Source organism: Neoarius graeffei, chromosome 1, assembly GCF_027579695.1.
Source record: "Neoarius graeffei isolate fNeoGra1 chromosome 1, fNeoGra1.pri, whole genome shotgun sequence".
Taxonomy (NCBI): Eukaryota; Metazoa; Chordata; class Actinopteri; order Siluriformes; family Ariidae; genus Neoarius; species Neoarius graeffei.
The window spans coordinates 117,443,704-117,453,291 of NC_083569.1; positions in this window are offsets into that span (position 1 = coordinate 117,443,704).

The following is a 9,588-nucleotide window of genomic DNA, read 5'->3' on the forward strand; positions in this document are numbered from 1 at the left end:
GTGAATGGTTGTTTGTCTCTGTGTCAGCCCTGTGATGACCTGGCGACTTGTCCAGGGTGTACCCCGCCTTTCACCCATAGTCAGCTGGGATAGGCTCCAGCTTGCCTGCGACCCTGTAGAACAGGATAAAGCGGCTACAGATAATGGATGGATGGATATACAGTGCCTTGCAAAAGTATTCATACCCCTTGAACTTTTTCACATTTTTCCACCTTACAACCACAAACTTAAAAGTTTTTTATTGAGATTTTATGTGACAGACCAACACAGAGTAGCACATAATTGTGAAGTGAAATGAAAATGATAAATGGTCTTCAAAATTTTAAACAAATAAAAATCTGAAAAATGTGGTGTGCAGTAGTATTCAGCCCCCATGCGTCAATACTTTGTAGAGCCACCTTTTGCTGCAATTACAGCTGCAAGTCTTTTGTGGTATGTCTCTACCAGCTTTGCACATCTAGACACTGAAATTTTTGCCCATTCTTCTTTGCAAAATAGCTCAAGCTCAGCCAGATTGGATGGAGAGCGTCTGTGAACAGCAATTTTCAAGTCTTGCCACAGATGCTCAATGGGATTTAGGTCTGGACTTTGACTGGGCCATTCTAACACATGAACATTCTTTGGTCTAAACCAAGGGTTTTCAAAGTGTGGGAGAGTCAGCCCCCCCCCCCCCCCCCCAGAGTGCAAATAAACAACAGCGCCCCCCCCTTACAATTTTTGTTGTTGCTATACTTAATGTTCCATTCGTATTTTTAAAAAATGGTTGTTGTACACATTTTTCTTTTTTTCTTTTTCACATTTTAAACATCTGTGCTTTTTAAAACATCTTGTTTTACACATTTTAAATATCTCATAGCATCGTTAGCTAGCACCTCTTGGCAGACAACACACTATGGCAGTGGAGCATCTTCAGATCCAGTCCATGAAAATCCAAACTTTAAATAATCGTGGTCATACTTCCTTCTTTTTCCAGTCCCCCCAGGATTCCGCGGGCCTTTTTTGTGATTGTTGCGGGCTAAAATGTCTGATGTTGCGGGGGGTTTTCCAAAAAATTGCGATGAAAGTTGCAGTGTTTTTTAGGTTTTTGTTGCGATTACATTGCGGGAGGAAGTGAAAGTTGCGAGAAATTGTTGCGATTTTCTCTTTTTGTGATTTAAAATTGAGTGATATGTTAAATATTAAGTTACTACTGAAAAACTATTGATTAAAAAAGCAAAGACACTGAGAAATGGTCCTATAAACAACTTTACCAATATAAAAGATTACCAGGACTACAAAAATGCAGAAAAATAGGCTTTACTTATCCAAATGCACCTGTTGGTTCAAAAGTTAAAGTGCATAGAACCTCACAGCACAACATGAAGTTACCTTCAAATATCATATAAATGCCTCAGCTTTCATGTAAGAAAAAAAAACTATTAATACTAGTACTGTGTGCAGGCAGTCTCTCCTGAAGACTAAATTAAACAATAATTATAAACTATTAAAATAAATGGCTCAGGCTTCATAGAAGAAAAAAACAATTTTAACAGAATTTCACAGTATGATGCTGAAGCTGCCTAAACAATGGAAAATAAAATACCATTTTGGCAAAAATGTTGGCATCCTTTAATTTCTTGTATTAAGTAAAAATAAATAAATAAATTGCACACAGTCCTTCACTGTAAACATAACACACTTTCAGTAACAGAATTTAAGCCTATATAAACACTGACTCGCACATCATACAATGTTGCCAGATACTGCTGACATTTTCCAGCCCAAAATATGTTCAAAACCCGCCAAAATGCACTTGAAACCACCCAATCTGGCAACACTGCGCACATGCTGCTTCTCTTGAACGTATACACGGAAGTAAGGTGGAAGGTAGTTTGTCGACATCACCTCAAGACGATGCCAACAATTGGTCAAATTTGCGGGAAAGTTGCGGTGATTGGATATAATTGCAACACCACCCTGAATTCGCGGGGATTGGTTGAATTTGCGCTGAAGTTGCAAATTGCAACATCCTGGAGGCTCTGTTTTTTTGCTTGGCCCAGACTTTGTCTCCTCACTCACTGTAGCTTTAGGTACTAAAAATCGATCTATTTTGTCTCTGGTAAAGGCTAGCTGAAGTTCGCTAAATGTCCGCAATAGTAACTTATTCTGGTTTATTTTTCCTCACGTTGCGCCCCCCCTGAAGAACTCTGGTGCCCCCCAGGGGGGGCGCGCCCCACACTTTAAAAAGCCCTGATCTAAACCATTCCATTGTAGCTCTGGCTGTATGTTTAGGGTCATTGTCTTGCAAGAAGGTGAATCTCCTTCCTAGTCTCAAGTCTTTTGCAGCCTCCAACAGGTTTTCTTCCAGGATTGCCCTTTATTTAGCTCCATCCATTTTCCCATCAACTCTGACCAGCTTCCCTGTCCCTGCTGAAGAAAAGCATCCCCATAGCATGATGCTGCCACCACCATGTTTCACAGTGGGGATGGTGTGTGCAGGGTGATGAGCAGCATTAGTTTTCTGCCACACATCGCGCTTTGCATTTAGGCCAAAAATTTCAACTTTGGTCTCATCTGACCAAAGCACCGTCTTCCACATGTTTGCTGTGTCCCCTACATGGCTTCTTATGCCTGTCTTTCAACAATGGCTTTCTTCTTGCCACTCTTCCAAAAAGGCCAGATTTGTGGAGTGTATGACTTATAGTTGTCCTGTGCACAGATTCTCCCACCTGAGCTGTGGATTTCTGCAGCTCCTCCAGAGTGATCATGGGCCTCTTGGCTGCTTCTCTGACCAGTGCTCTCCTTGCTCGCTCTGTCAGTTTAGGTGGACGGCCATGTCTTGGTAGGTTTGCAGTTGTGCCATTCTTTTTCCATTTTTGAATGATGGATTGAACAGTGCTTCTTGAGATGTTCAGAGCTTGGGATTTTTTTTATAACCTAACCCTGCTTTAAACTTCTCCAGAATTTTATCCCTGACCTGTCTGGTGAGTTCTTTGGTCTTCATGATGCTGTTTGTTCTTCAGTGTTCTCTAACAAACCACTGAGGCCTTCACAGAACAAGTGTATTTATGCTGAGAGTAAGTTACACACAGTAGGACTCTATTAACTAATTAGATTACTTCTGAAGGCAATTGATTGCACTGGATTGTATTTAGAGGTATCAGAGTACAGGGGGCTGAATACTAATGCACACCACATTTTTCAGATTTTTATTTGTTTAAAATTTTGAAGACCATTTATCATTTTTGTTTCACTTCACAATTATGTGCTACTCTGTGTTGGTCTATCACATAAAATCTCAATAAAAAACTTTTAAGTTTGTGGTTGTAAGGTGGAAAAATGTGAAAAAGTTCAAGGGGTATGAATACTTTTGCAAGGCACTTTATATACTGTATATATATATATATATATATATATATATATATATATATATATATATATGGGCGGCACAGTGGTGTAGTGGTTAGCACTGTCGCCTCACAGCAAGAAGGTCCGGGTTTGAGCCCTGTGGCCGGCGAGGGCCTTTCTGTGCAGAGTTTGCATGTTCTCCCTGTGTCCGCGTGGGTTTCCTCCGGGTGCTCCGGTTTCCCCCTGTTAGGACTAGGACTGTTTTGGCCTCTAGAGGCCGCTGTTATTTCCTTTTCGTGTCATGTTTATTTTGGACTCTAGAGGCCGCCATTGTTCCTGTGTTTTGTGTTTGTGTTAATTGCCTGTTTAGTCCTGATTATCTTCACCTGTGTCCTTAATTAGTTTGTGTATTTATACCCCTGAGTTCAGTCCTCTTGTGGAGTCTTTGTGCTGTTATGTTTATCTCCAGTTTCCTCTGTACTGTGTTCTTTGTTTTGCACTTTGCTTTTCTTTTGGATTTAGTAGTGACTGTGTTTTTGGATCTTCTGAGCTTTTGCATTTTTGCCTTTTTCTTTTTGGACTTTGAACTTTTGGATATTTTATTTTTCCCTTTGTCTTCCCAGGGTTGGATTATACTTTTTGTTTTTTTTTTTTGTTTTGCCCTGGATTGTATATAGTGTATATAGTATAAATAAACCTTTTGATACTTTTTCTACTTCCGCCTCATGCCTCTGCATTTGAGTCATCCCCCTGGTGGCCTAGTGGGGGTTTGCTGGATTATCACACCAACGAACCAGGTTCGAATCCCAGCAAAACCCTAACAGAAAGACTCCGTCATGACCGACTCAGCAGAGGCTGCTTCAACTGTCTACCCGGCCAACCTTCAGGGAATTACGGCAGCTTTGACACATTTCGGAGCGACCATGGACGTACGCTCACCAGCCAACGTGAGGCCCTTGCTCGCCACGAGGAACTGCTTCAGCAAATCGGGAAAACCCGGCACAGCTGACATCTCTGCCTGCATCTCCTGCTCCTGTGCCTCCTGCCATGCTGCCTTCTTCACCTTGCAAACCCAGCCTTCCTGCACCACAGAGGTATGACGGCAAGCACAGTGAGTGCCGAGAGTTCCTTACCCAGTGTCAACTCACCTTTGAGCTTCAGCCTACCACCTACACGACGGATCGCCGCAAGATTGCCTTTGTGATCACCTTATTAGCTGGTAAGGCGCGAGCCTGGGCTACTGCTATCTGGCAAAGACAGGGACCTGAGTGCCTTGATTTCCAGCTGTTTTCTGAAGAGATGCTTCGGGTCTTCGATCAGGCGGACATCAGTACCGACGCAGCCCGAAAGCTCATGCCCATCCGGCAAGGAGGAAGCGTCGCAGATTACGCCATCTCGTTCCGAACGCTCGCAGCAGTAAGTGGATGGAACGAGACTGCCCTGGTGTCAGCCTTCCACCATGGTCTGTCTGACCCCATCAAGGACGGTCTGGCCTCTATTGGATGCCCAAGTGACCTCGAAGCCCTCATCTCACATGCTATTCATCTGGACAACAGGATGAGAGAATGCCACCAAGCCTTGAGCCCCCCCAGCCTCCCTACCTCTACCTGGAAACCGTCTACCTCCTTCAGTGACTGTCCAGAACCCATGCAAGTGGGTCGTACTCGCCTCTCCGCATCTGAGAGGGAGCGCAGAAGGAGGGACAAGTGCTGCATCTACTGTGGCAAGCCTGGTCACTTCTGAGCATCATGTCCCGAACTCTTGGGAAAAGGACCGCCCCGTCCAGCCGAGGGAGGATTGTGACGGGGCCTACCCTCTCTCCCGGACTCCCTGGCCAAGGAATCTACATCCCGGTCTCCATCTCCTGGGGTGAGTCTGTCCACTCTTGTCAAGCTTTGTTAGACTCAGGGGCGGCTGGGAACTTTATGGATATTCACTTCGCCCAAAGCATCAATATTCTGACTGCACCTCTTGAAGTCCCACTGTCTGTGTCTGCTCTCGATGGCCAAGCGTTAGGTGATGGAAGAGTCACCCAAGTTACTTCTCCAGTCTTCCTCCAGTCTCAAGGTCACAAGGAAGAAATATCCCTGCACCTGATTCCTTCACCTGAGTTCCCAGTTATTCTAGGCCTTCCTTGGCTTACTCGCCACAACCCTCGCATAGACTGGGTAACAAGCCAGGTTGTGGAATGGGGCCCTGCATGCCATGCCTCTTGTCTGCTCTCTAGCTCTCCTGTGTCTCCTGCCGAGCCCCCTGATCTCACCGAGTTATCTCAAGTTCCCACAGAGTACTGGGATCTCAAGGAGGTATTCAGTAAGAGCAGGGCCGCCGTTCTTCCTCCGCACCAGGCCTACGACTGTGCCATCGACTTGCTCCCTGGGACTACCCCTCCTCGTGGCAGACTGTTTTCCCTCTCTCAGCCAGAACGCAAGGCCATGGAGGAATACCTCAAAGACGCCCTGGTCTCTGGGTTCATTCGACCCTCCACCTCACCTGCTGGTGCCGGCTTCTTCTTTGTCGGCAAGAAGGATGGGGGGCTCCGACCATGTATTGACTACAGGGGCCTGAACAAGATCACTGTGCGCAACCGATATCCCCTTCCGCTGATGTCCACTGCTTTCAACCTGCTCCAAGGCGCCACCGTCTTCACCAAGTTGGACCTACGGAACGCATACCACCTCATCCGTATCCGACAGGGAGACGAGTGGAAGACTGCCTTTAACACCCCGTTTGGGCACTACGAATACCAAGTGATGCCCTTTGGACTCACCAACGCACCAGCTGTGTTTCAGGCCCTAATCAACGACGTCTTAAGGGACATGATTAACCTGTACGTCTTTGTCTACCTCGACGACATCCTTATCTTTTCCAAGACCGTGCAGGAGCACCGCCACCATGTCCGCCAGGTTCTCCAGAGGCTGCTACAGAACAATCTGTTCACCAAGGCCCAGAAATGCGAATTTCATGTTCCCGAGGTCTCCTTTCTGGGATTTATTGTACGGACAGGCCAACTACAAATGGACCCTGCCAAGACCCTGGCCTACTCCCAAGTCCGTTAAGGAGGTTCGGCGGTTCTTAGGATTCGCTAACTTCTACCGCAAGTTCATCAGGAACTTCAGTTCTGTAGCAGCACCCATTTCAGACCTCACCAAAGGGACAGGTGGATCTTATGGCTGGTCTCCTCAGGCAGAAAAGGCGTTCAAAGACCTCAAGGACCGCTTCTGCACGGCACCCATTCTGGTCCTCCCGGACACCTCCCAACCATTCATCGTGGAGGTGGATGCCTCGGACAGTGGTGTCGGCGCGGTGCTCTCTCAACGTTCGGAAGGTAAGCTGCACCCCTGCGCTTACTTCTCCCACCGCCTGAGTCCTGCGGAGTCCCGGTACGATGTGGGGGATCGAGAACTGCTAGCGGTCAAACTGGCCCTTGAGGAGTGGAGGCACTGGCTGGAGGGAGCGCAATATCCATTCCTGGTTTGGACTGACCACAAGAACCTGGAGTACCTCCAGCAAGCCAAGAGACTTAACCCTCGACAGGCTAGGTGGGCCCTGTTTTTCAGTCGGTTTGACTTCACCCTCTCGTACCGCCCCGGCTCCAAGAACACCAAACCTGACACACTGTCCAGGCTGTTCTCTGCCACTAACAGGGAGAATGAAGTCGGGCCTATTATCCCTGTGTCCCGGATTGTGGCCCCTGTCCGCTGGGGTATTGAGGAGGCTGTCCGACGAGCCCAACGCCAGGACCCCGGTCCTGGGACGGGGCCACCGGGCCTCTTGTATGTCCCACATCAAGCCTGGGCCAAGGTTCTCCAGTGGGGTCACTCTTCCCCTCTCACCGCCCACCCGGGAGCTCGGAGGACCCTGGACTTCCTGAAAAGATGCTTCTGGTGGCCTAACATGGAGCAGGAAGTAAGGTCATTTGTCCTGTCCTGTGAGGTTTGCACCAGAACCAAGAACCCACGACAGCGTCCCCAGGGTCTCCTGCATCCTCTGACCATTCCCCGGCGTCCCTGGTCCCACGTGGCAGTCGACTTCATCACGGGTCTCCCTGAGTCACAAGGTAACACGGTCATTTTGGTCATAGTTGACAGATTCTCCAAGGCCTGCCGCTTCATACCACTGTGCAAACTCCCCTCTGCTCTTGAAACAGCAAAACTTATGTTTAATCATGTCTTCCGAGTCTTTGGTCTTCCACAGGACATCGTCTCAGACTGAGGGCCCCAGTTCTCCTCCCGAGTGTGGCACAGGTTCTGCAAGGTCATCGGAGCCACTGCCAGCCTCTCCTCTGGGTTTCACCCACAGTCCAATGGTCAGACGGAGAGGCTCAACCAGGACCTGGAAACCACCCTGCGAGGCCTGGCTATGGATAACCCGACATCGTGGAGCACCTGGCTGCCATGGGCGGAATACGCCCACAACACCCCGCAGTCATCGGCCACCAAGCTGTCGCCATTCCAGTGCCAATTCGGGTTCCTGCCACCTCTGTTCCCGGACCAGGAGGAGGACGCGGGGGTGCCCTCAGTCAACCAATATGTGAGATGGTGTCACAAGACCTGGAGCAAGGTCAGGAAGACCCTCATACAGACCTCCAGAACCAACCAGACTCAGGCCAACTGCCATAGAAGACCTGCACACGCTTTCCGCCCTGGGCAGCGGGTTTGACTGTCCACTAAGGACCTTCCGCTGCGGGTGGAGAACCGCAAGCTTGCTCCTCGCTACATTGGCCCCTTCAAGGTGGTGCGCAGGGTGAACCCTGTCTCCTACTGGCTCCAGTTGCCCCGGACTCTGAGGATCAACCCCACTTTCCATGTTTCCCTGTTGCGGCCCGTACTGACGTCTACGTATGCCCCTGCCCCTAGGAACCCCCCACCCCCCCGCATCTTCCAGGGGCAGACTGTGTTCACTGTGCATCGCCTGCTTGACTCCAGCCGGGTCCGCGGCGGGTTGCAATATCTGGTGGACTGGGAGGGCTATGGTCCTGAGGAGCGCTGCTGGGTTCCTGCTCAGGATGTCCTAGATAAAGAACTGTGTCGGGACTTCCATTCGGCCCATCCGGATCGCACTGGGAACGTCAGGAGACGCTCCTAGAGGGGGGGTCCTGTTAGGACTAGGACTGTTTTGGCCTCTAGAGGCCGCTGTTATTTCCTTTTCGTGTCATGTTTATTTTGGCCTCTAGAGGCCGCCACTGTTCCTGTGTTTTGTGTTTGTGTTAATTGCCTGTTTAGTCCTGATTATCTTCACCTGTGTCCTTAATTAGTTTGTGTATTTATACCCCTGAGTTCAGTCTTCTTGTCACGGAGTCTTTGTGCTGTTATGTTTATCTCCAGTTTCCTCTGTACTGTGTTCTTTGTTTTGCACTTTGCTTTTCTTTTGGATTTAGTAGTGACTGTGTTTTTGGATCTTCTGAGCTTTTGCATTTTTGCCTTTTTCTTTTTGGACTTTGAACTGTTGGATATTTTATTTTTCCCTTTGTCTTCCCAGGGTTGGATTATACTCTTTGTTTTTGTTTTTTTTGTTTTGCCCTGGATTGTATATAGTGTATATAGTATAAGTAAACCTTTTGATACTTTTTCTACTTCCGCCTCACGCCTCTGCATTTGAGTCATCCCCCTGGTGGCCTAGTGGGGGTTTGCTGGATTATCACACCAACGAACCAGGTTTGAATCCCAGCAAAACCCTAACACCCCCACAGTCCAAAGACATGCAGTTAGGTTAACTGGTGACTCTAAATTGACTGTAGGTGTGAATGGTTGTCTGTGTTAGCCCTGTGATGACTTGTCCAGGGTGTATTTCGCCTGTAGTCAGCTGGGATAGGCTCCAGCTTGCCTGTGACTCTGTAGAACAGGATAAAGCGGCTAGAGATAATGAGATTTTATGTTAGAAGAAGAATGCCTTTATTGTCACTGCACAAATGTATAACAAAATTTATTGCATCATAGGAGAGCAAAGCCGCTGCATATGTGTGTGCCACCACTCTCGGGCACTTCAGCCCAAGGCCATCCCATGTTAACCTAACTGCATGTCTTTGGATTGTGGGGGAAACCGGAGCACCTGGAAGAAACCCACACAGACATGGGAACATAGTTAAAATTACGGGGGGTACTGTGGGGTACTATACCCCCCAATGAAGACCCAGTACCCCCCAAAGAGACAAAAATATAAGTTTTGGGCGGGTCGGATATTTTTTCTGATATTGTGAAAAGGAATATATAATTCAAACCAACTCCCATTCGGCATTCTTATTGTAGGAACATTTTAATG